The sequence below is a fragment of the Chlorocebus sabaeus genome, chromosome 1 (assembly GCF_047675955.1).
Source record: "Chlorocebus sabaeus isolate Y175 chromosome 1, mChlSab1.0.hap1, whole genome shotgun sequence".
NCBI classification, from domain to species: domain Eukaryota; kingdom Metazoa; phylum Chordata; class Mammalia; order Primates; family Cercopithecidae; genus Chlorocebus; species Chlorocebus sabaeus.
In genome coordinates, this window is record NC_132904.1 from 54,584,097 (window position 1) to 54,611,606 (window position 27,510).

General features: G+C 40.7%; 1 protein-coding gene across 6 annotated transcripts in view; it reads left to right on the top strand.

Moving 5' to 3' along the window:
- The window catches only part of SBF2 (SET binding factor 2), a 519,305-nt gene that overhangs the window by 462 nt on the left and 491,333 nt on the right, over positions 1–27,510 (top strand). The window lies entirely within an intron of this gene.

Below are 27,510 nucleotides of genomic sequence, written 5' to 3' on the forward strand. Positions count from 1 at the left end.
GGGGTCTCGCGACCCTCCCGCTAGAGGCTGCCCGGTACCCGGGGCAGAGCCCTGGGATTGGGCCCAGGACCGCAAGGCTGGGAGGGCAGGAGCCAACTGTGCTAAGTTCCTCAGGGATAAACTTCTGCCCTGCATCCTGAATGAGTAACCAGTGACGCAGGGGGTTGTCCTCTCTGAAAGGAAGTGCTGAGAGTCCAGTGCTACCTCACCCCTGTGCTGTTGGGGGCCTAGTGACCGTCCTAAGGAACGCGTAGTACCAGGGAAGGGGAAAGGATTCTTTGCACTTTTACACCTTTCTAGGAAATGCTCCCTATTCTTTCAGGACAAATGTGACAGTCACTTAACAATGACATGACTTGTCTTTTAACTAGGGACAGCCAGCTGACCGCTGAAGGTGATCTTGTTTCACTCTAATGTGTTTTCATTGTTCTTTTGTCACAGAATTTTCTTAGGAACAATTGGGCAAATGCATTGTATTTTACACTTTAATTGATGGACTTCCACAACTTAAGAGAATTCGGGGTTCATGCACGTTTATTTCTGTATTTGTATTCTTTTGTATTCCTGTGTAGCTAAGCATAATGTAATAACAAATTGAACTGGGGAACCACTTCTATTTCAGGGCAATTCTAGTCCCACATTTGCAAGGAATTTTAGATATCAGCTCTACAGCCCCTTCATTTTTCAGAGATGCTGAGATTGTGTTTTCCTGATGGTTATAGCCATTGGTAGCCTAGAATGCCATTGTTCTACCCACTCGTGGTCCACTGTCTCTTTTATTATTCCTCTCCTAAGAACTTCCTCTCCTTTAGTGGGAACCTTTCATGTTCTTTTGTCTCTCACCAGTCATGACCTGATTGAGGTCAGTTGTTAAAGAGAAGTATTAAATTTTTAAACTTCTGGCTCCAAAATTTTATTTCCTAGTAATTTTGCATAGTCTGATGTTTCTTTTCTATCAAGATTAAGTGTGGGAAATCAGTTTTTTAACCTTGTTTAGTTTGTAGTGACATTGTGCCGCCCCCCCCACTTTTAAACAATTTTTTTTTTTTTTTGAGACGGAGTCTTGCTCTGTTGCCCAGGCTGGAGAGCAGTGGTGCCATCTCAGTTCACTGCAGCCTCTGCCTCCCAGAGAACAACCCCAGCAGTTCTCTGCCTCAGCCTCTGGAGTAACTGGGATTACAGTTGCCTGTCAACACGCCAGCTAATTTTTGTATTTGTAGTAGAGACGGGGTTTCACCATCCTGGCCAGGCTGGTCTTGAACTCTTGACCCTGTCATCCACCTGCCTCGGCCTCACAGAGTGCTGGGATTACAGACTTGAGCCACCACGCCCGGCCAACAATGTCGAAACAATAACAGACTTGCAAAAAAGTTGCAAGAATGGTAGAAAAAATTCTCCCCCACCCCCAACAATTTGAGAGGAAGCTGTTGACCTGATGCCCTGTCATCCCAGAATACTTTAATGTGCATTTTCTGCAAACAAGAATGTTCTCCTACATGATCACAGTGCAATAACCAAAACAGGAAATGAATAGTGATACAGTACTCCATCTAGTTCTCAGACTGGTTCAAGTTCTGTTGATTGTGCTGTTAATCTGTTTACTGGCAAAAGGATCCAGTTTAGCAATATGTGTTGCATTGATGTTATGTCTCTTTTGTCTCCCTCAATATGGAACATTTCCTTTATCTTCTCCTAACTTTCGTGACCTTGACATTTAACAATTACAGGTCAGTTACTTTGGAGACTGCCCCTCAATTTGGGATTGTCTGTTCCTTCATGATTAGATACATACGAATATGTGCTCGGGAAGGATATCACAGAAGTGATACTGCATCCTGTCAGGTGGTGCGCAATTTCACTTTGTTTCATTGTTATTTTTACTTTGATTACTTGATATAAGTAATATTTGTCAGTTTTCTCCACTATAAAGTTAATAGTTAATTGTTTTTGTCATGTACTTTGAAACTATGTAAATATCTTGTTCCTCACTAAACTCTTAATCATTTATTGACATCTACATGGAGTCGTGGTTTTGTGTGTGTGTGTGTGTGTGTGTGTGTATGTGTTTAGTGGATTATATTCTGTTACTATTTGCCTTAGTCCATTCGGGCTGTTATAACAAAAATACCTCAAACTGGGTGGCTTACAAACAATAGAAATTTATTTTTCACAGTCTAGAGGCAGAGAAATCCAAGATTAAGACTCTGACAGGTTCAGTGTCTGGTCAGAGGACCTGCTTCCTCATAGCCATGTTCTCAATTTAACCTCATAAGGCTTAAGGGTCACATGAGCTCTCTGGGGTCTCTTTAAAAAGGGAACTAATCCCATTCACAAGGGCTCCACCCCCATGACCTGATCATTTCCCAAAGTCCTCACCTCATAATACCATTACCTTGGGTGTTAGGATTTTAACATATGAATTTTGGGAGAGTACATAAACATTCAGACTATAGCATTATTTATTTTGATGTTCAAATTGTTCTTTATTTGGCCAATGAGAGCTGTTGAAGCTGGCTTCTGTGTTCTTATGGTACATCCCCATCACTCTTTGAGAACATCTTTTTACTTTTTGGTACAAGAACCTGTACCTGGCTCATCTTGTACCTTCCCTGCCTTAATTCTGGAATCAGCCATTTAGGGATCCCTGGTTCCTTTTAGTGGAGAATGACATTTAGAAACTAAGATCTCAATCAAGGCTAGTATGTTTATTGCTGTTGGGTTGTTACTGCTTTCAGGTCCTGTTAATGGTCAGGGCTGGTAAGTATAGGTATGTATGCATAAACATACATATGCATTTATATCTACATTTATTATCTCTGTATTTTGAAAACTATGAATTCATACTGATACCTCCAATTTCAATAAAATATTCCAGGATCTATTCTAGTTTTCTCCTTTTTCATATTGTAATGTTCTTCTCTGACAGTGAGAAATCTGGCTTCCATTATCCTTAATGTATATACTTATTGTTCAGTCTCCCATCTTCACTACCATCCATTCCTCTCACTGCTGGGACTTGGATTCTTCATTACATCTCCTCCGTCCCCCTACCCCATTCTGGATCTAAGAGTCCATACCAGCATGCTTCAATACAGGGACACCCTCCCCAGCGCTCTGGCTATGACTCCTCATGTTGGTCTCTCCACTGTTGGTGGACACACTTCTTACCCCACTCAGACTCTGACACCCCACGGTGAGCTGCTTCCATTGGAAGACATCCTTCTCACTCTGTTGTACCCCATTGCCCTTTGCCAGTTTCCCCCTCCTGCCTTAATGCTTGGGCTCTGAAGCAAAATGTTTGGCTCTTCCCCTACCACACATTCTCCCTCCTTAGCTCTCTTCGTCTATGACAATATGACAAGCTCCACCCCAGGGATCCACCTTCACCCCAGGGGTACCATGACAACTGCTCTTCTCACAGCAGGAAAAGGGAAGGAGAAGGAAGATTAATTTTTTAAGTAACACAATCCAGAAGCTTGTATAAATTGTAGAATGTCAATAGTGAAATGTGTAACTTTTTAACTTGGGATAATTCTTCTTTAGTCATGGGGAGGTGCGGGCTGTGGTGTCAGGAGCAGCTGTGGGAGCAGCAGTGATGCTGGTGGGTCCCCTGTGCCCTGTGTCCCTGAGATAGCCGACTGTACCGCCCCCGCCCTTGTGCCTCTGGCAGGACCTGCCCTCAGGGCCAGAGCCTCCCGGGCTCCTGACCCTGTGTCACCACTCTTGCCCACCAATGCTGCGGGGAGGGTGTGAGTAGGAGGCGGAGCTGGAGGTGCAGTTTGGGGGTCTGGGGCGGGAAGTGGGAGCAGTGCCTGCTTCAGGGACCTGGCCAGCAGCATGGTCACTGCACCCACCCTGCCGAGGGCACCAGGTTCCTGTGCCTCACAGTGAGGCTCTGAGCAGGGCCGCCCAGGGCCGCATCCCTGGGTTCCACCCTGCATCAGGGTGATTGCCAGGCCTGACACTGCCAAGGGCCGGGCCCAGGACCCACAGTCTGCTCCTGGAGGCATCTCCCTAGGCAGGGCCACAAGCTGGGTGAGGGGGAGCTAGTAGAGATGTTGCCTCTGCCCTGGATACCGGCCTGGGCCCAGCGAGAACCTGGAGCCCCTGCTCCAGGCTACAAGGGGGCACACTCCACAGACCTGACGAAAGCCAGGAGCAGGCAGCAGCCCCGCCCTCCTCGGTGTGCTGCAGCCACCCAAGTCAGAGCTGTGGACCCAGTCCTCCCTGTGTTGTTGGGGGCCATGAGTAGGAGCCCCCCACCCCACACAGCTGCAGCTGCCCAAGTTGGGGCTGTGGACCCAGGCCTCTTTGCACTCTTAGGGGCCAGGGAAGGCATCCCTCCTGCCCTTGTAGGCTTGGAGGTGCCTGCTCCAATCTCAGAGCGGGGTTGGGGCCAAACCAGGGTGCTGTCACAGCCGAGCCAGATGTGTACACACTTAGGTCAGCGCTGACACACTAGGCCCCTGCCTCCTTGGCCCCCTCTGGACTTTGGGCCCTGACAAGCACCGTGGGAGGGGTTTGAGGGCAGCTTGGTGCAGGCCTGCAGGTACCCCTTGACGCAAGCAGCCTGGGCTTCATGGATGGCGGCAGGAAGCAGACAGGCTCCTGGGCGGAAGTGGGCAGTTCTCTGGTGAGGCCCCACCTTCAGGCTGGGGAAGGCTTGAAGGCTGGGGGCCAGGCTGCCAGTCCTATGGACTAGAGTGAGGACTTGTACCTTTTCTGGGCCCACCAATAGACAATCGATGTGCTCTTTTCCCCCTCTGAGGCCCATAAAAGTTGCAGGCTCAGCCCAGAGCAGAGCAGAGAATGGAGAGATGATGAGACAACCAGTTACAGAGAGGAGTTACCCTCTCTGCTGAGAGCTGAAGAGATGATGGGACAATCTGCCTGCAGAGAGGAGCCACCCACTCTAGTCTGGGACCTCTCTGCTGAGAGCTGCAGACAGCAGGACAACCAGCTGCGGAGAGAAGTTGCTCTCTCTGCTGATAGCTGAACACCTATTGGGATGACCAGCTGCAGAGAGGAGCCACTCTCACTGCTGAGAAAATACTTGCTGGGGTGACCTGCCTGCATAAAGGAGCTGCCCTCTCTGCTAGGAGCTGAACACTCATCAGGATACGCTACTACAGAGTAGAGCTGCCCACTGTGGGTCTTTGAGCTGTTCTATTGCTCAATAAAGTTCCTCTTTGTCTTGCTCACCTTCCACTTGTTACCGAGGACCTCATTCTTCCTGGTCACAGGACAAGAACTTGGGACCCTTGAATGGCGAGGGTAAAAGAGCTGTAACACAAGCAGAACTGAAGCATGCCCATTGCTCACCATGTTGCAGGTGAAGGAAGGGGGAGAAGAGCTGTGGCCCTTCTGGGAGCCCAGACCTGTGTATTTTTTTGTAAAGCCCCAAGCTAGGGCTGTGACTCCATCTTTGGGGCCCTATGGTTCCTGGCATCTTCAAGCTTCTGAGTTTCACTACATTCCCCGGTGCCGGCCAGGGAAGCTGCTTGTGGTGCACCTGGTCCAGCCACAGCCTTGCAGAGAGCTGGCACTCATGCCAGTACCTGGAGCTGCCCACCCTGTGGCAGCAGCTGGCATGTCTAACTGCGCAGTGGCCAGACTGTATGCTCGCTTACATACCCCTCACCGCTCCACGCCTGACTCCAGTCTTTCTTGGAGGCATGGGGTCCAGGCTGGTAGCGTGAGGTGAGTGTAGCCTACCAGGCCGAGTGGGCACAACAAGCCTAGCGGATCTGAGCAAAACTCGGGCAGAGGCGCCACCGGCCACAGGTTTCTGGCCAGAAAAGTGACACCCTAAAGATCCCATAACAATGTCTAATAAAGTATAAATTACGTGCAATAAAATTTACTCTTTTAAGTGAACATTTCAGTGAGTTTTGATAAATATATACATTAGTGTAGCCACTACTGCAATCAAGGTATAGATATAGGGCTGGCTGCTGTGACTCATACCTATAATGGCAGTGCTTTGGGAGGCTGAGGCTGGAGGATGGCTTTAGGCCAGGAGTTTGAGACCAGCCTGTGCCACATGGTGAGCCCCATCTTTGAAAAAAAAAAAAAAGTAGCCTGGTGTGGTGGCACATGTCTGTAGTTCCATCTACTTGGGATGCTAAGATGGGAGGATTGCTTGAACCTAGGAGTTTGAACCTGCGGTAAGTCATGATCACTCCACTGTATTCCAGCCTGAGTGACAGATTGAGACTCCGTTTCTAAAAATAGGTAGGTAGGTAGATAGATAGGGAACATTTTCATGCTTCTAAAAAGTCCTCTCATGCCTCTTTGTAGTCAGTTCCCTTTCTAGCATCTGGCAGTCACTGATCTGTTTTCTGTCTGTATGTTTTTGTCTTTTCTAGAATGTCATATAAATAGTATACAGTTTTTTGTGTCTGGCTTTTCACTTAGGATCATACAGTTGAGATTTATCTACGTTGTATTTACTGACAGTTGTTGCTTTTTATTGCTGAATATGATATGATTTATCCTTTCACCAGTTGAAGGACACTTGAATTTCTAGTTTTGGGCTATGGTGAACATAATTGTTCTGAACATTTGCATACAGATCTTTGAATGTTTATATGTTCCTGTTTTCATTTCTCTTGGGTAAATATGTAGGAGAAGAATTGCTAGGTTGTAAGTGTCTTGTTTGTATGAGACTGACAAACTTTCCTAATTGGCCGTTCCATTTTACATTTTCACTAGCAATGTATGAGAATTCTAGTTATTTTTAAATTTAATCTATTACTTAAAAATATTTTTGGCTGCTCTGCCTGTGGAGTAGCCATTTTTTTTTTGTTAACTTCTCTAATAAACTTGCTTTCACTAAAAACAAAAACAAAAACAAAACAAAACAGGCTGGGCACAGTGGTTCACGCTGGTAATCCCAGCACTTTGGAAGGCCGAGGTGGGTGGATCACGAGGTCAGAAGAACGAGACCATCCTGGCCAACATGGTGATACCCCGTCTCTACTAAAAATACAAAAATTAGCTGGGGGTGGTGGCGGGCGCCTGTAATCCCAGCTACTTGGGAGGCTGAGGCAGGAGAATGGCTTGAACTCGGGAGGCGGAGATTGCAGTGAGCAGAGATTGTGCCACTGCACTACAGCCTGGCGACAGAGCAAGACTCTGTCTTAAAAAAAAAAAAAAAAAACTTCCCCTAGCTTTATTGAGGTGTAATTTACAAATAAAAATCATATATATTTATGGTGGACAGTGTGATGTTTCATGTATACATTGTGAAATGATTACCACAGTCAAGGTAATTAACATATCCATCACTTCACATAGTTACCCTGTGTGTGTGTGTATGTGTGTTTATGGTGAAGAAATTTAAAATCTCTCTTGGTAGGGTGCAGTAGCTCACGCCTGTAATCCCAGCACTTTGGGAGGCTGAGGTGGGTGGATTGCTTGAATCCAGGATTTTGAGACCAGCGTGGGCAACAGGCTTTTTTCCTCCAAAAAAGAGATCTACTCTCTTAACATACCTCATTTGTGGTTTTAGTTTGTGTTTTCTTGGTGACTAATGATGTTGAACACCTTTTCAAGTGCTTGTTGCCATTTATGTATTTTTTTGTAAAGTGTCTGATCAAATTTGTGCTCTTTTTATTGGGTTGTTTGACTTCTTACTGTTACTGGTGGAGGGTGTCCAGGTTCTTGGTGTTTTGAAAAAAGAATTGGACAAAATGCACAAACAAAGCAATGACAGAAAAGCCACAGATTTATTGAAATGAAAGTACACTCCATAGGGTGGGAATGGGCTTGAGCAAGCAGCTTGAGAGTGCTAGTTACGGAATTTTCTGGGATTTAAATACCCTGTAGAGGTTTCTCATTGGTTATGCTGTGTACGCCTTATGTAAATGAAGAGGATGAAGTGAAGTTACAAAGTTATTTACTTGGTGTACACCCTATGCAAATAAAGAAGATGTTTCCTGACATAGCTGAAGTGAAGTTACACAATTATTTACTTGGATGTAGAAAGTTGGGGTTTTTCTGTTTGATTTAGTTCTACAAAGTCCTTAGGTTCCCTGCCACCAGACCCTATTCTCCTGCCTCAGTATTATTGGGATTTTTTTTTTTCTAATTCTAGATACAAGTCTGTCCCTCCCTCCCTTTTTCCTCCCCTCTCCCCTCTCTTCCTTGCCTTGCCTTCCCTTTCCGTTTTCCTTTCATTGCACTCTGTTGCCCAGGCAGGAAGGCAGTGGCACAATCACAATTTACTGAAGCCTTTATCTCCCGGGCTCAATTCATCCTCCCACCTCAGCCTGCTGAGTAGCTGGGACTACAGGTGCACGCCACCATGCCCGGCTAATTTTTGTATTTTTTGTAGAGATGGGGTTTCACCATGTTACCCAGGCTGGTCTTGAACTCCTGGCCTCAAGCAGTCCTTTTGCCTAAACTTCCCAAAGCACTGGGATTACAGCCATGAGCCACCTCACTGGCCAAATGATACACTCTTTTTTTTTGTTCCTAAAGTGTCTTTGCAATTAACAATACTTGCAGTTGAATTTTTAAATATTTATATTTTATAATTGGATTAAAAAAAAAAAAGCCAAACTCAGCTGGGTGCAGTTGGCTCACACCTGTAATTGGAAGGCTGTGCCCAGGAATTTGAGACCAGCCTGGGCAACATAGTGAGACCTCGTCTCTACTAAAAATTAAAAAAACGTAAAAATGAATTAGCCAGGTGTGGTGATGGATGCCTGTAGTCCCAGCTGCTTGGGAGGTTGAGGTGGAAGCATTACTTGAGCCCAGGAGGGTGAGGCTGCAGTGAGCTGTGTTTGTGCCATTGTACTCCAGCCTGGGTAAAGGAACAAACTCCAGCCTGGGTGAAAGAACAAGATTCCGTCTCAAAAACAAAAGCAAAAACCCCTTGTCTTTTGAAAAATTTCTTTTACAAACTGGAAAAAAGAGGTAATGCATGCTATTTGAATTATATAGAAAGAAGGGTGCCTGGTACATCATAGGTAGTTAACAAAGATACACAGAATGAACACACAGTTGTTGAAAATATGGGGAAAAAAGCTATAAAAAAAGGAGGTTGGTAGGTGGATGTGGTTATAAAAGGGTAATTGGGAGGAATTTTTGTGGTGATAAAACTGTTTTATATTTTGACTGGGTGGTGGATACATATATCTACATGTATGATAAAATTGCATAGAACTAAATACACACTTAAAACCACAAATGAGCATAGGTAAAACTGAGGAAATGTGAATGAGATTGGTGGATTCTATTTTATCCTGGTGGTGATTTTGTAATTTAATTTTGCAAGATGTCACCAATGGGGGGAACTGGGTAAAAGGTACATGGTTTCTGTATTAATTCTTACAATTATGTGTAAATCTGCAACTATCTCAAAATTAAAAGTTCAATTAAAAAAGCTATAAGAAAGATAGAAAGATACCCTTACTATCTTTTTAAAAACTATTAATGACATAAGGAAAATTTATTTTATAAAATTTTAGAAAAACATAATGTCCAGTGGCTGTATTATTATATAATTTGAGTGTATCATTTTAACTTAGTCACTTTACTATTGGACCTTGTTTCCAGTTTTGTGTTCTTATAATGCTGTTATGCTGAGGAGAACATAGCTTGAAAACCACTGATTTTTTATGACAGTTTGATTTTGATAATTTGAAATTAAGACTTTGTTTTTCTGACTCTGCCTGTGTACTATGACAGAATAATTAGGAAATATCATTAGCTTCTAATATGTGGTTATTTAGCCAATCATATTTTTCTTATTGTTTTTACTTTCTTTTACTGAGATTTGTCCAGAAAAATTGATAATGACTACCTGGGTTAATTATTTTATATGCCTTTACTTTTTTAAATTTTTGCTGTCCATTAATACATTTATAATTCATTTATCTTGGTGGTATTTCATCTGGAGTCAATTATGTTAATCATTTGAAGTTCTTGTATTTTTTTCATATCAATCTGCTTAAGTATATTAGAGAATGTTTGACATGTTTCTTAGGCATTTAATCAGTATTTAAGCAGTATTTATCTAAGCAGTGTAAGTGAGATAAGCTAGAATGTAAATTTATGTATAACACCTGAAATACATTTTGAGACATTGTAAAAATTGATAATTGATTGTTATTAAACCATTGTAATACATAGCTTGAGTTTTTTCCCCTGAAGTAGTTGGTATTTTCTAGTTGCTGTTTGTTGCCACCTGTCAAGAACCATTTGGGATTCACCGATTTAACAGTTATTTATTGCCTTCCAGGCATTGTGCTAAGTGCTAGGCTAGATACAAATGAGTAAAGATTAAAACTCTATCCTTAACCTAGTCATTAGTGGACAGAATCTTGAAACAAGTAATGATAAATTATTTCAGGAGGATGGACCCACTTTACTGAGGGAAAAAGAGAATACTTCTTATGAGAGGTGATGTTTAAACCAAGTTGTATAGTTTGCATAAACATTTGCTATGTGGAAAAGAGGACAGAGGAGATTATAGGCATAGAGGAAAAATGTGTGTGTATGAATGTCTTGTTACAGGAATGGAGAAGTGAATGTAGATGGAAACTGAGATAGGCTTTGATGCCTGAGTGGGTTGACAATTGGGAAAAGCTCTGTACATCAGGCTATAGAATTTAGCCTTTAATCTATAGATGGTAGGGTCTGTTGAAAAACGGTAGCTCTTGAAAAGCAATAAACAACAGAAATGTGACTCAAATGGCAATGAACTGAAGGGAGAAAGACCAGTATGAGAAAGCTCAAGCGTTTTTATGGTGGAAATGGCAAGGAAGGTGTGGATGCTAGAGAAATTTGAAAGTTGAGGTTAGTAAAACTTAGTAATGAATGAATGTGAGGGGTAAAGTAGAAAGAGTGGATGAGGCTAACAAAGTTTGTAGCTTGGGTAATATGTGTCGTGATGCTATGGATACAAATAGGGAATTCAGGAGAAGAAATGAATTTGGATGAGGGAAGGAAATGCTGAGTGAAAGGTGACAGTCTATAATCAAGGTAGAGATGTCATTTAGGTGTTTAAACATGTGAGTCAGGAGGTAAGGAGAAAAGTGAAGATAGAGATTTAACTTGGCAACTGTCGGTAGCCAGCTGATTGTCAAATATGAAGAAAAACGTGAGATTGCATAGGAAATGTGCATAGAGTGAAAAGAAGAGTGGCCTCAGAATTGTACTCAGAGAAAAATCAATATTCAAAAGGTAGATAAAGCAGTGGCAGCCTGGAAACTAAATAGAAGTAGTCAGAGGTATTGCAAAAGAATCAATATAGCATGATATGGTCTCATGGAAACCCTGGGTATAGAGAATTTTGAGGAGGAGGAAATAGCGAATGTCAAATGTGCTGAAAATGTCATGTATAATAAGGACTAAAAATAGGCTTATGGATTTAATAATTAGGATAACTTTAGAACATTATAGTAGAGTTGTGGGGGCCATAGTCATTTTAATGAATGCATGCCCCAAGTCATATGCTATATAAAACTCCTGTAGTCTAGTTTGTTTCATTTCTTTTTAGAAGTTTAATATGACCTGCAACTCATGGCTTGTTGAAAATGGAAAGAGGAGTCAGAGGCAACTTCAAAATTGCAGATCTGGGGATCTGGGGTACTTGTGATGTTGTGACTTAAATTGGAAGAATGAGAATGTTTTTCTTTTAAAATTACTTATTTGTGTTTGTGCACTTGACATAGAATGGTGTTTATTTTGTAGCTATCCAAGTGGAGACTTCAAAAGATGGGACAGGTAAGGACTGGGTGCAAAGACTTGAGAGTCATTAGGGTATATAGAGTTATGAAATTGTGTAGGTGTCCCCAAGAAGTTGGCATAGAGACAGAAGAATAGAGTACCAAGAACCAAGCTTTGGAAACACGATTGATAAGAGGATGTAAAAGAAAAGGAACCACAGAAGGGTTTGGAGAGAGTGGAAGAGACATTTGGTTCTCCATGGCGATTCTTCTCCTTGATGGTTTTGACTAATCATGTGGACATGCCGAAGAGAGACTGTTTTCAAGTTTCTGACAGCTATAAGCAGTGAATAAGTTCTGGTCAGTTGGATGTAAGTGGAAATGATGAATGTAGTATCCTATAAGTGTTCTTAAAGGGTGAGGGTATGCCTTCCTAGCTTTTCTTTTTCCTAAGACTGGCATTCTGATGTGAAGGCTGCAGCCCAGCAGCCATCTTGGGCCAAGAGGGTAAGGCCCAAACCCTAGGTATATCAGAGCAAAGAGCTAGAAAGAACCTGAGTCCCTAATGACTTATAGTGGGATTGTCATAGCAGACCTGGATAGCTACCCTCTGGATTTATTTTATTATTTTAATATGAATTTTAAAATTATTTATTTATTTTGACATGAAAGGCTATAATCTTGTATATTTAAACCACTATAAATTTGAGTTTATTGCTTCATGTGGCTAATCTAAATCCAGATACACAGAAGAAGGCGAGATCAGAAAAGTCATAGAAAGTGAAGGAATATTTCTTAGTGTCAGGTGTGGCAGATAGTGATCAGTGAGATAAGGAGTTAATGAAAAGCTTTGCATTTCACAAAACTTTAGGGCTGAAAGTTAACTGTACACATACTCTATTTCTGTCCAATTTTTGGGTAAGGAGAAACCAGTGAAGGCTGCCCGCCTCCCCCACCCCCAATCCCCAGTTGTTACCTGTGGGTAGTTACACAGCTATTGAGTGGTAAATCCTGTCCTAGAAGTTTTCTCATGCCCATACTCCAGTACACCATGCTGTATCAAGGGTAGTTTTACCCCTAAATTGTTTCAGCTGGAATGTTGTGTTGTAAACCATATTGCAGAATTTTAGCAGGATGAAGAATAGGAAGTAGAGGCAGCATATTAAGATGATTTGTTTCAGTAATCTGATTTTGAGAGGTAAGAGTATCTGGTTGGAAAACTTTGCATGCTTATTCTTCAGGGTAAAAAGACAATTTTTTGTATCCCAGAGTTACCTGGCTTATTATTGCTCTCAGTAACATGTTCGTTGAATTAAATTTCAGACTTAATAAGATCCAATGAGAGTTTTAAAAAATGTGTGGAATAGATGTGACCATTTTAAAGGCAGAAGAGTGGAAATCAATGGAATGAGAACAGTTGATGCTGGAGAAAGTGGGGATAGTATGTATAGGAATAAAGTTCCTTAGGATGTGAGGGTCTCAAGCACATGTATTGGGAATACAAATATATCAGTCCAGCTCTTAGTCATCCCCTCTAGAGTGTGTACTTTGGAAAATAAAATTGTCATTTCATTAATCTTGGAGATACAGGTTGAGTATCCCTAATCTGAAAATCTGAAATACTCTGAAATCTGAAACTTTTTGAGCACTGACATGACACTCAAAGGAAATGCTCATTGGAGCATTTTGGATTTCGGATTTTTGGATTAGAGATACTCAACTGGTAAGTATAATGCAAATATTTAAAAATCCAAAGGAATCCTGAAACACTTCTGATGCCAAACATTTCAGATAAATGATACTGAACACTGTATAATGATGTACATTAAAACATATCACTGATCAGCTGGGCGTGGTAGCTCAGGCCTGTAATCCCAGCAGTTTGGGAGGCCAAGGCAGGCGGATCATGAGGTCAGGAGTTCGAGACCAGCCTGACAAACATGGTGAAACCCCCGTCTCTACTAAAAATACCAAAATTAGGCGGGTGTGGTGGCGTGCACCTATAATTCCAGCTACTCAGGAGGCTGAGGCAGTAGAATCACTTGAACCCAGGAGGTGGAGGTTGTAGTGAGCTGAAATCGCACCATTGCACCCCAGCCTGGGCGACAGAGGGAGACTCTGTCTCAAAAACAAACCAAAAAAACATATCACTGATCAGGTGTAAGGACACTGTGGGAGGTGACAAGTCACATAGGCATATAATAAAACTGGAAATCTACAGGTAAACTTAGCGCTAACGGACAGGGAGGTATTGGGAAGATAGTGGTGATGTGTGCCAAGAAGTTTCAGGGTAAGCTTTTAAATTTCAGGTACTAGTATCTAAATAATGAATTCCAAAAGACTTAACCTCTTGAAATAACTTTTTTTTTTTGAGATGGAGTCTCGCTCTTGTTGCCCAGGCTAGAATGCAATGGTGTGACCTCAGCTCACTACAGCCTCTGCCTCCCAGGTTCAAGCAATTCTCCTGCCTCAGCCTCCTGAGTAGCTGGGATTACAGGCACCTGCCACCACACCCGGCTAAGTTTTTATATTTTTATTAGAGATAGGGTTTCACCATGTTGGCCAGGTTGGTCTTAAACTCCTGACATCAGGTGATCCACCCACCTCAGCCCCGAAAAGTGCTGAGATTACAGGCATGAGCCACCACGGCCGGCTTTTTTTTTTTTTTTTTTTTTTTAATAAGAGACGGGGTCTTGTTCTGTTGCCCAGGCTGGAATGCCTGCAGAAGTGCAATTATAGCTCACTGCAGCCTCAAACTCATGGCCTCAGCCATTCTTTCACCTTGGCTACCCAAAGTGCTGAGATTACAAGAGTGTGCCAGAGCCACTGCACCTAGCCTTGAAATAACTTTTTGAGTAGTTTTATTCCCAATTGTAGGTTAATTTGTAGATTATAGGTTGTTATGCCCAATATGATAAAGATCATTTTTATTAAAAACTGTTAGGAAAGTGAAGGCATTGATTAAATCATTGTGTTGCTGGAATTGTATTTCTTTTTTTTTTTTTTTTTTGAGATGGAGTTTTGTTCTTGTTGCCCAGGCTGGAGTGCAGTGGGGTGCAGTCTCGGTTCGCTGCAACCTCTGCCTCCCTGATTGCAAGCTGTTCTCCAGCCTCAGCCTCCCAAGTAGCTGGGACAGGCGCCTGCCACCACGCCCGGCTAATATTTTTGTATTTTTAGTAGAGACAGGGTTTCACCATGTTGGCCGGACTGGTCTCAAACTCCTGATCTCAGGTAATCCGCCCGCCTCGGCCTCCCCAAAGTGCTGGAATTACAGGCGTGAGCCACCGCGCCCAGCCAAAAATGTTTTAACAGTAGTACTTAGTTAAGCTCCAACACTGTGCTAGTTTCTTGGGGTTGACGTAACAAATTACTACTAACTTGTGGTTTAAAACAAACACCATTCTTTCACAATTCTGGAGACTAGAAGTCTGAAATTAAGGTGACAGGTGGGCCTCAGTCTCTTTGAAGGATTTAGGGGAGGATCCTTCCTTTCCCTCTTCCAGCATCTGGTGGCCCCAGGTGTTCCTTGATTTGTGGTAGCATAACTCTAATCGCTTTCTCTCTCATCACGTGGCCACCTTCTCTGTTACTGTGTCTAAATCTCCCTTTCCTTTCTTTTATAAAGATGCTAATCATTGGATTTAGGGCTCACCCTAAATCCATGATAATTTTCATCAGAAGATCCTTAACTAATTATATCCGCAAAGACCCTATTTCCAAATCAAGTCACGTTATGAGATTCTGATGGACGTGAATTTTTGGAAAACGCTGTTCAACTCACCACAAACACAATGGTTCATGCGGTTTTTATAATGATAGTAGTTTGTAAATATTAGGAAATTTATCTGGATAGAACAGTGCTAAATAGGCTTAATTTTTTATTTTGCAACAAACAAAATTATTCAAAAAGCCGAATATATGAAATAGAAATCATTCTCACAACATTATAAGTTAAATCAGCATCCACTCTAAATACTTCATTGAAAAATATGCTGTAGAAAGTTCATAATTCCTTGGAAGACAGATACATAGCTTTGCATGATTTTTGTTTGTTCGTTTGCTTGTTTAGAGACAGAGTCTTTGTGATGCCCAGGCTGGTCTCAAACTCCTGGGCTCAAGCGATCTGCCCGCCTCGGCCTCCTAAAGTGCTGGGATTACAGTATTGTTTTTGTTGTTGTTGTTGTTGTTGTTTTTGAGACAGGGTCTCACTCGGTTGCCCAGGCAGGAGTGCAGTGGCACTGTCTTTTTAAATGTTTTTGTAGAGATGGGATCTTCCTATGTTACCAGGCTGACCTTGAATCCCTGGCCTCAAGGGATCCTCCTGCCTTGGCCTCCCAAAGTGCTGGTATCACAGGCATGAGCCATTGTGCCAAGCCTGCTTTACACAGTTTTAAGAAAGGCTTAAATTTGTGTTGTGTTCTTTGTTCTAACTTTAAATTACTAGTGCCACCTGTTTTCTCTGTATTATTATATTGATAACCAGTAGATACTTTCTTTGGATCTAGTGTCACAGCCTACATTTATTTCTCTATACACTTGCTTTACAAGCAGAGACTATCAGATTGAATATTCATTCGTTAAAAAAAGTTGAGTGTGTTCACATTATTGCATCGACTCTTCATGATTACACTGAGTTATCCTTGAAGGTGCATAAAGGTTAAATAATTTGCCCATGTTCATACTGATCATGAATGGAATTAAAAGGGATTAAATGAAACTTGAACACAGTTTCTGGCTTTAAATCAAAACTTTTGTCTATAAATACATTGTGGGGACTGGGAGGTTAAGATGAGTAGTGGCAAAGGCACTGAATTGATAAACAATGAGTAGATTCTCAATTTGCCTGGAATATTGGGACCATAAGAGGAAAACTAATAAGTAATAAATGAAGATTATATTAGAGCAGCCAAAACAGGTTTTTTCCCAACTGTTTTACCAGGCCAACCACTTTACATTGTGTTTCGTCTGTCCTTCATCTCTGGGGTTGAAATTCTTGATATTTTGGCAGCCACACATGATAAAATTGATACAAATAAATAAAAGAAAATTTAAAACTTGTTACACAGGAAGGTTTAAAAGTGTTTTCACTTTTGGTAGTGGAAACTTTGGTAGTCAGGAAGATTGAAAATGCTTTTGCAAATTTTTTTTTGTTGCAAAGTATGGTTGCTGTTTTTGGCATAACAGGTAAGTCCAGATTCCTAATTATGGTAGAAAATAATTTTTCCCCTTATCAGTAAAGTATTTTTGTGGAAAGTAAAAAACTATGCAAATTGACTACTGTTAGAAGATCATTCTCAGAAAACATTGTTTCTTTTGAAGCTTCTTGAATTTAATGCTTTGCTTTTAACTATGGTTACAACTCTAGAGAATTTTCAAATGTTGAAACCTGTATAGCATGTTGTAATCTGTAGTGTAGTATTACAACTCTAGAAAATTTTCAATGTTGAAACCTGTATAGTGTGTTGTAATCTGTAGTGTTATGAATACCACATAAATTTAGAGACAGCAATGAAACATCACATTTTTTCCTCACTTTTAAATGTTGTCTTAAGAAGTCACCTAGTAGGCTCCCACTGATATGTATGATTAAAAATGGATAGAGCCTATAGAATTTTATGTTAAAATATTTATTTTGAAATAATGAATAGTTCCCTAAGAAGCAATTTTTGTTTTACCCCTTCTAGTGTATTGGATTTTTTGTTTTGTTTTAAGATTGTGTTGCAGCCTTGGAAATGAGGAGGATTGGGATACTTTTTTTTTTTTTAAATTAATGATAGAATGTTAAACCATAGAATACAAGTTAATGACAAGTCATGTAAGTAAAAAGTAATTTTAGTTTTGTAAGGTATACATGTGTTTTACTGTAGAAACCGAGAACATGAATAGTAAAACAATATTCAGTACATCCTACAAATAACTTAAAATATTTTAGTTTTATCTTGTGTAAGTAGGAAATCATGCAGAGATGAGTGTCATACCCATCAAGATGCTCCAACAGAGAATAAAATATACTTTGGTCTTAGAATTTAGAGTTTTGTCACTAAAGACCTTTAAAGCCATATTGTGCTTTTATAGTTACAAGCACAAATGGGGGCAACACCTTGGGAAAAGTACTGGCTTTCAAAGGAACCAGGTTAATTGCCTTTGCTTTCAGATTGATTGTCTGGTGTTCTTTCTCTTTTTTTTTTTCTCTTCTCTCTCTTTTCTTGGTCTCCTTTCTCTACAAACTGTGTATTTTGTTTTAGTCACATTTGACTTTACCTCCTTATAGACTTAGTTTCTGACTGATTCTTTCTCCCTGGCTATTGAGTTCACGTGTCCATGTGATTTGGAAACTGCTGCTCATCTATTTTTCTACCCAATTTTTACTTATAATTCGTAACCAGGATGGTGGTGGTTCTGCTGCACATTTCTGGTGCATGCTCCTGCATATTCATTTGCATATTGCTTCCACTGACGTGTCTATGCTGAACTGTTTTACTTACTGTAGTAATACATACTTGTTAAAAATTTTAAGCATTACAGAAACTCGCTGACTCTTGAATGTAGTACATATCTCTGCAGATCTTGTCACAATGGATTTGTTTCTAGGTACTTGAACAGAAACTTTCTAATTGTTTTTTTTTTTTTGAGATGGAGTCTTGTTCTGTCACACAGGCTGGAGTGCAGTGGCACGATCTCGGATCGCTGCAACCTCCACTTCCTAGGTTCAAGCGATTCTCCTGCCTCAGCCTCCTGAGTGGCTGAGATTACAGGTGCCCACCACCACTCCCAGCTCATTTTTGTATTGTTAGTAGAGACAGGGTTTCACTGTGTTGGCCAGGCTGGTCTCGAACTCCTGACCTCAGGTGATCTGCCTGCCTCGGCCTCCCAAAGTGCTGGGATTACAGGTGTGAGCCACTACTCCGGCTGAAACTTTCTAATTCTCTTAATAAAATGAAACTTTCTAATTATCTTAATAAAATGAAACCCTTAATAAAATGAAACCCTGTAATTTTAAACACTACAGAAACCTGCTGACTCTTGAATGTAGTCCATGTCTCTTCAGATTTTGTCACAATGAATTTGTTTCTAGGTACCTGAACAGAAACTTTTAAATTCTCTTAATAAAAGGAAACCCTAGTCCTCCAAGGTTGGCAGGGGAAGGAGCACCTGCCTCCGCATGGGAAGGATTGGCTTGAACTCAAAGCTCTAATTCTTCTATTTCTCCAGTGATCTCATGGAGTGCCACTTTTTCCTAACCTTCTGGCCTAACTCCCACTGCCAAATCATTCATCCCTTTATTTGCTGAGGCACAGCTGCAGCAGTGAAATAAAACTTTTCTAAAGGTTAAAAATAAGATAATGAAACCAGAGGATAACTTTTAAGTCAGTTGTCTGGTTTGCAAGGTATAGTTTCCTCCTTTTCAGTCTGTAGTGTCCTAAAGGGATTCCACCCTGCCTAGTTTGTGGTCTGCCGTCATATGATGAAGGTCATCTTGCCTGTCAACATGTTTCCTTAAGTCTAGGCCCTAGATAGTGGCCAGACAGACAGCCCATTCCTGTCAGGTCTATCTAATGAGGTCCATTTTCCTGGTTCTAGTTTTCCATTCAAATGTCTGTTTCTTTTCTGTATGATTGATACCAGGACTATGCTTCAGGAGATATTCCATTTCTTACCCAAGGCCTTAAACTACAGCACTAACTGGTCTGCTACATTATAATTTAGCACAAGAAGAAGAGGTACACACATCCAGCAGTGTGGGAAGGGACATCTTTGTTTTTGTACCTGTTTGCCACCCATGGTCCTAGCATTGACAAAACTTTGATGTTACCTAGAAACGTGGTCATAACATTCATGTACAAATCAAAGCACAGCTAAATAAGCTTTATATTTTCTGTTTCTTTTACAAGAAAAATAAGTTCTCTAGAAGTACGTGGTCATATTTATTTTTAACTGAGTCATTGCAGTCTTTCCTGTTTGATTTTAATCTGAACAAATAATGATACCATTTTTATTACGTAGTAAGCATGAATGTTGAAGCAGTTTTTTAAAAAACAGTAGTTCGAGTTCAAAAACATCTAGATCCTGGACTGATTTAACTTGTGCAATTAAGTTGAAGTAATGATTTCTGAAAGTTGTCCTATCCCTTTCATTTGACTCCGCTTTGTATAATGGGTCTGTTCTTTCTACTAATAATTAAACAGAATAATTAGTTATCAAATAATCTAATTCAAAAACTAAAACAAAACAGTCTTTTATTTACATGTTACATAAAGGCTCACTCCAGGGATTTATTTAGTTATTTTATTATTATTATTATTATTTTTTTTGGAGACGAAGTCTCACTCTGTTACCCAAGCTGAGGTGCAGTGGCGCAATCTTGGCTCACTGCAACCTCTGCCTCCCAGGTTCAAGCGATTCTCCTGCCTCAGCCTCCACAGTAGCTAGGATTACAGGCATGGGCCACCATTCCTGGCTAATTTTTGTATTAGTAGAGATGAGGTTTTACCATGTTGGCCAGGCTGTCTTGAACTCTTGACCTCAAGTGATCCATCTACCTCGGCCTCCCAAAGTGCTGGGATTACAGGCATGAGCCACCGTGCCTGGCCTGTTGTTACTATTATTATTGTTGTTATTTTAAGACAAGGTCTGGCTCTGTTGCCTAGGCTGGAGTACAGTGGTGTCATCTGCAGAGCCCACTGCAGCCTCTGCCTCCCAGGCTCAAGCCAACCTCAGCCTTCCAAGTAGCTGGGACTACAGGTGCATGCCACCATGCCTGGGTAATTTTTGTATTTTTAGTAGAGACAGGTTTTTGCCATGTTGCCCTGGCTGGTCTTGAACTTGTGAGTGCGCACTTTGGTAGTGCTGGGATTACAGGTGTGAACTAGTGTGCCTGGCCTGGTATTTTTTGTTTTTAATGAATAATTTTAAAGAAATGGTGTGGTGAAATCACCGTGTTTGCCCAGGGTTGTTTGTACTTGTGGCTCATGAGGTTTGAAGTTATTGAAGACATTGTTGCAAGACTGAAGGAAATTGTGTGAGTAGCAAGTAACTAGTAAATAAGTAAGCCTTAGCTATAGTGAACTACTTGTCATTCTCCTAAAGAATCAAGATTGCTGTCGTTGATTTTGCAATTGCTACTCCCTTGTTATTCTGTCTTTTTGATCATAACCACTCCAGTGGGTAAGAAGTGGCATACTGCTGACATTTTCACATATGTATTTCCAGAGATTTTTGTGTGCATCCATATACATATATATGTATCTTTAATTTTACTACTTCTTTTTTTCTTTTTCTTTTTTTTTTTTTCGAGATGGAGTCTCGGTTTGTCGCCCAGGCTGGAGTGCAGTGGCACAATTTTGGCTCACTGCAGGCTCTGCTTCCCCGGTTCATGCTGTTCTCCTTCCTCAGCCTCTTGAGTAGCTGGGACTACAGGCACCTGCCACCATGCTCGGCTAATTTTTTTCTGTTTTAGTAGAGACGGGTTTCACCATGTTAGCCATGATGGTCTCGATCTCCTGACCTCATGATCCACCTGCCTCAGCCTCCCAAAGTGCTGGGATTACAGGTGTGAGCCACCCTGCCCAGCCTAATTTTACTTCTTAAATACATATTTATAGCATCTATCCATTTATATAAGCTGTGTTTTTAAAACTTAACTGCATGTTATTGGAAGCTTTCCATATTCTGTATACAGTTGACCCTTCAACAACATGGATTTGAACTGCGTGGGTCCACTTATACACATCTTTTTCTGCCTCTGCTACCCTCGAGACAGCAAGAACAACCCTTTCTCTTCGTCCTTCTCAGCCTACTCAACATGAAGACAATAAGGATGAAGACCTTTGTGCTCATCTACTTCCACTTAATGAATAGTAAATGTGTTTTCTTCTTATGATTTTATTAATAATATTTTCATTTCTCTAATCTGCTTTATTGTGGAATACATTATTTAATACATATAAACATTAACAATATGTATTAATCTACTGTTTATATTATCTGTAAGGCTTCTGGTCAAGAGTAGGCTATTAGTAAAGTTTTTTGGGGAGTCAAAAGTTATATGTAGATTTTCGAATGCACAGGGATTGGTGCATCTAACCCTTGAGTTGTTCCAGGGACAACTTTGTGTATATAAAACATAACAACATTAATTTTTATTAACTGCGAAATGTTTTTATCATTTTAATATATAATTTAAAGTAAATTAGTTTATCAATTAATCTCATGATTAGACAATTTTATTTTCAAATATTTGCTATTATAAATAGTGCTGTGATGAATTGTTCTAGCCAGATTTTTGCATTGATTTTTAATTTCTCAGGATCAGTAGAGAGGCAGTAAAGTTTAGTAGTAGAAAAGTTAGAAGTGTGGGGTGAACTAGATGCGGTGGCTCACTCCTGTAATCCCAGCAAGTTGGGAGGTTGAAGTGGGAGGATCATTTCAAACCAGGAATTTGAGGTTCCAGTGAGCCGTGATTGCACTACTGTACTCTAGCCTAGGTGACAGAGTGGGACCCCGTGTCTACAAAAATAGATAAAGTGTGGGATGGAGCCACATAGTCTGGGCTTGATTCTTGGTTTTGCCTCTTAGTAGTTCTGGCTTTAGACAAGTTACTTAATTTTTCTGTCTCAGTTTCTGCATTCATGAAATTGGATAATAGTAAATAGTAGTATCTACCTCATAGAGATATTGTGAAGATTAAATGAGTTATTTCATGTAAAGTCAAACAGTGTCTGGTACACAATAATAGTGCTACATTTTCATCATAGAAATGGAACTGCTGGGTCAAGGATATGTATGTTTATGTGGACGTATGTGAATGTTCTTCCTGGCATCCCTTCCTTTGGGTACCATGCCTTCTTTTCCCTATGGTTCCAGGGAAAGTTTCAGTCCTAGTTACCCTACCCTCTACTTTAAGGTGGGCCAATTAGAGCTTGGGTGTTTTCTTTTGGAACAAACTGGCACACCTGTCTTTTCCCACTAGGATGACTAAGGTAAGATACTGTGATTAAGTTGAGGCTGCCAGTGTGTGTTTTCCTTATTGTGTTTAGAGAGTCTCTGAGTATTCAACACAAGCTGAGGCAGGGATAGTCAAAAAGTGAAAAGACACATAGCTTTGGAAACACTGTCTAAACTTCTGGTTTCAGCTGTTTCTACATTTTGAATAGTTTTGAGGTATATTGCTAAAATGCCTTTCAGAAAGATGTGTCAGTTTATACTCTCAGTAGTAGTATAGAAGTATACCCACTTCCTTCAGGGAGATTTTAATTAGGAAAAAAAAATCACTTAATGAGGTATTGCTTAAGAAACAACAGAGGAAACTGCATAGCTTCATGGAGATGAAAATGCTAAGGGGCTGGTTCAGAGAGATCAGACCTTCAGATTACATCTCTGAAACATTTTGCTGCTTGTCTTCGGTCTTTATTGTGTCCTAAGAATGTTCGAAACAAGGAATTGGAGTCCTGAAAATTTCAAGGTCTTTCCTTTTATATTTGTCTAATTTTTTTAGACTGAAAAAGAGTTCCTTGAGAGTATGGCCCAAATATATCCCAGTATGTTATCAGTAGAGAAACTTTTGAAACTGGAAAAAAAGTCCTTTCAACAGAGATACTACTATTATTTCAGCAGAATGCTTTACATATTGGGAAGTAAACAATTATTTACTGATTGTTTATTGAGTAGACAGTTGAAGGGATTTTGGCAATTTTCCTAAAGACTGAGTTAGGAGAAAGAATTCGTATTGTTTCTGGAAAGGCCTATTTTCCACTGATGAGACCATTCTATAAATGTCATCTTTTTCCTTGATCCATTGTAGCTTTTTGTGTACTGTATTAATAATTTACAAGATTCACTAATACCATGATTTGAAGAAAACAAATTGTTTGGGAACTTGACATCTCTCTTGTTTTTTCTTCAAGCAAACATTCTATCCTTATAGTAATTTAAAATATAGGTTTAAGAACTTTAAATGGAAGATTCTTGTTTAAAGAAAATAACTGGTTTTGCAGCAAGTTTTTAAGTGGAAAAAAAAATCTGTATAGTTAATGACATCAGCTTGTAGGTAAAACTATGTCCTTTGTTTTTCCTAGCTTAAGTTAATTCTAGTAACATTCACAGAGAGAAATCAAGTGTCAGAACAAACTTGGACAATAATAGTATTAAAATTAATTCACAGTGCAAAGTAGCAGTTGGGACTGGAGTGAATTTTATAAATGCTTCATATACTTGTCCTACATGGTCTTCTAGGGAGTTTGAAAAGAATGTTACTTGTTTTTCTTTGGAGACAGATGTTTTACCAAATCTTAGCCTCAGTAAACTCAAATCCACATGAGATTGGAGTTAATAAAACTCATTTTTTTTTAACAGGAGGAAAGAAATGAGAGGGAACAACAGAATAAATATTCATTTAAGATAGTGAAACACTGAAGATTTTTGAAAATATAAATTACTATATTACCAAAAAACCGTATTACTCCCTTCTCCCTCACCCCGACCTTAAACTCCCTTTCATTGCTACTGTTCAGATTGTGTGTTGGGGGAATTTAGTTGTAGAAGAATAAAGAAAATTCTAAGAGTATAGCACCTGATAAAGTTATCGCAATATGAATTAGAAGAGGATTATATGGTGACAGTCTTTGGCCTTTTTTTAATTGTACGAATGATGGAACACGTAATTCCTACTGTATGCCAGAATTTATCTAATTGTGTTAATTTCTCACAACAAGCTGGTAAGATGGGTGAAGTTATTGTGATTTGGAGACATTAAGTAATTTGCTGAAGGTTATACAGCTGGTACTGGTGATATTGGTAACTGAGTTAAGTCTTTTTTTCTTTTTCTTTTTTTCAGTCCCAGACCCATGCTCTTAATACCATGCACAAAACCTCTGTTGACCTTGGGGGAATCCCCAAATATTATTTAGTTATTTGTTTATTTGAGAAATGTTTATTGACCATTATGTGCATGGCATGATGCCACTAAAATAAAGCAAGTCAGATACTGAATGTGCCTGCTTGCAGATTGGAGTAAGTAGAACTAGCTCATTTAGGAAAAAGTGAGGCTTTTCTCCTTTAAGGAAGAGTTAGCAGCCTTTCGTAAGTGGAGTGCTAAATGACATCCTTTTAGCCATTCAGTCAAATATCTATCGAGTGATGGGGTATTGGCTTTTTTCCTAAGGAATTTATCCAGTTTTGCTAGGTTTAATCAACTTTATTAGCAGAGGAATGAAAAATTCTTCTTTTAAAAGGCTCATATCGGCTGGTTGTAGTGGCCCACACCTGTAATCCCAATACTTTGGGAGGCTGAGGTGGGCAGATCACTTGAGCTCAGAAGTTCAAGACCAGCCTAGGCAACATGGCGAAACTCCATCTCTACAAAAATACACAAAAATTAGCCAGGTGTGGTGGTGTGCACTGGTAGTCTCAGTTACTCAGAAGGCTGGGGTAGGAGGATGGCTTGAGCCTGGGAGGCAGAGATTATGAGATTGTGCCACTGCATTGGAGCCTGGGCAACAGAGTGAGACCCTGTCTCAAAAACAAAACAAAAAAACAAAAAAAAGCTCACATCCATATTATTAATAGTATTAAATCTGCTAAATTTGTAACAATCAGGTGGTTGTGGATAGCTGTGAGGCATCAGGAGGAACTAGCATGGATGTGTAGGTAGGGAATAGGACGTGGAACTACTTACAGAAAAAAAATTCACCTAGATGTTTCATAAGAATGGAAAATTCAGGCTGGGCACAGTGGCTTGTGCCTGTAATTCCAGCACTTTGGGAGGCTGAAGTGGGAGGATTACTTGAGGCTAGGAGTTCAAGACCAGCCTGGACAACATAGGGAGACCCCATCCCTAGAAAAATAAATAAATAAATAAATTAGCCCGGTGTGGTGGTACGCACTTGTAGTCCCAGCTACTTGGGTGGCTGAGGCAGGAGAATTGCTTGAGCCCAGGAGTTCAAGGCTGCAGTGAGCCATGATCACACCACTGCATTCCAGCCTGTGTGACAGAGTAAGACCCTGTCTCAAAAAAAAAAAAAAAAAAGAAAAGAAAAGAAAGAAAAAGAAAAAAGAAAATTCAGCACATTCAAGTATATCTGGCTCATTCAAACCTCTTCCCTTTGGCCATTCGCTCAAGTCAGAAACTTGCCACACTCTTTCCTTTCTCTCTCACCTTCACTTCAAAGTGTTGTTTTTTTTTTCCCCCTCAAAATTTTCTCACATTTCTTTTTTTCTCTCTGTTTTCACAGTCACTGCCATAGTTTAGGCCCTTATCAGTTCTTACTCGGATTACTATAAAGTACACTCTGTTAGGATAGAGGTTTGGCTACCAGTAATAGGGACTTAAGTGTCTTAAACAATATAGAAACTTATTTCTTTAAAAGTTAAAGTCTGGGTGTAGACAGTTTTGGGTTTGTATAGCCATCTGGACCAGGCTGCTTCTAGCTTTGTACTTAGCATCTCGGCTCCATCCCATCTATATTCCAAGTAGGAGGATGGGGGAAGTGGGGAAGAAGAGATAGACCCCTTCCCTTTTTTATGTTATGTTATGTTATGTTATGTTATGTTATGTTATGTTATGTTATGTTGTTTATTTTTGTGATGGAGTCTCACTGTCACCCAGGCTGGAGTGCAGTGGCACGATCTCGACCCACTGCAACTTCATCCTCCCAGGTTCAAGTGATTGTCCTGCCTCAGCCTTCTGAGTAGCTGGGATTAAAGGTATGTGCCACTACACTTGGCTAATTATTGTATTATATTTTCAGTAGAGATGGGGTTTCACTATGTTGGCCAGGCTGGTCTCAAACTCCTGACCTCAAATCATCTGCCAGCCTCAGCTTCCCAAAGTGCTGGGATTACAGGCGTGAGCCACCATGCCCGGACCCTCTTCCCTTTAAAGGCCCAAATCAACTACGTTTCTTTGGCCAAAACTTATCCTGGGAAATGTGGTCCATATCTCTCATGTTAAAATTGGAGCTTCTGTTATCACTGTCATCATCATTGTCATCATCATCATAGCTGTTAGGAAATAACTAATCAGGTGTAGACATCTCTTTCTTTCCTTGCTTTCAGTTAAATTCTTCTCTAGCTAGTTCCATGTTGCCACCAGAGTAATTTTTTTAAAAAAGAATGTTTACGTCACTTTGTATTTAATCTTTTAGTAGTTTGCTACTAGCTTCAAATTCATACTCAGAATGTCTCACAGTATCTAAACAGTGTCAGTAGCAGAGGAAATCTGTATTTACCTGTATCTAGACTGGGTCCTGTTGTCCTGCGTGCAGGGATATCCCCTCCTTCCCACAGTGATCAGTGTCTTCTCGTCCTTTACAGTCTCAGTGCCCTGTCCTTGGCCGAGAGGTCTTTAATTGCACAAATAGTGTCCTGTCCTCTGTAATTCTGCCGTGAAGGTCTGTATGAGGTAGCATGGCGGATTGATTGGTCGCAAGTAGCATAAGTTCTAGCATCAAACAACCTGAGTTTGTGCTTAGCCACCCATTGGAGTGTGGCTGTGGACAAATCACTTAACTACAGAGCTGAGTTTATCCTTTGTAAATCTGGGATAAAAGTACCAATAGTAGCTGCCTCATACGATTGTTATGAGGATTAAATGAACCGATAAGCAAGATCTTCTGCCTAGCAGAAAAAGTACTAAAAAAATGGCAGGTTGGGCTGCCAGGCATGATGGCTCATGCCTGTAATCCCAGCGCTTTGGGAGACTGAGGTGAGAGGACCACTTGAGGCCAGAAGTTCTAAACCAGCCTGGGCAACAAAGTGAGACTCCCATCTCTAAAACACTCCCCCCCGCCAACCCCACACACACAATTAGCCTGGCCTGGTGGTGTGCACCTTTGAT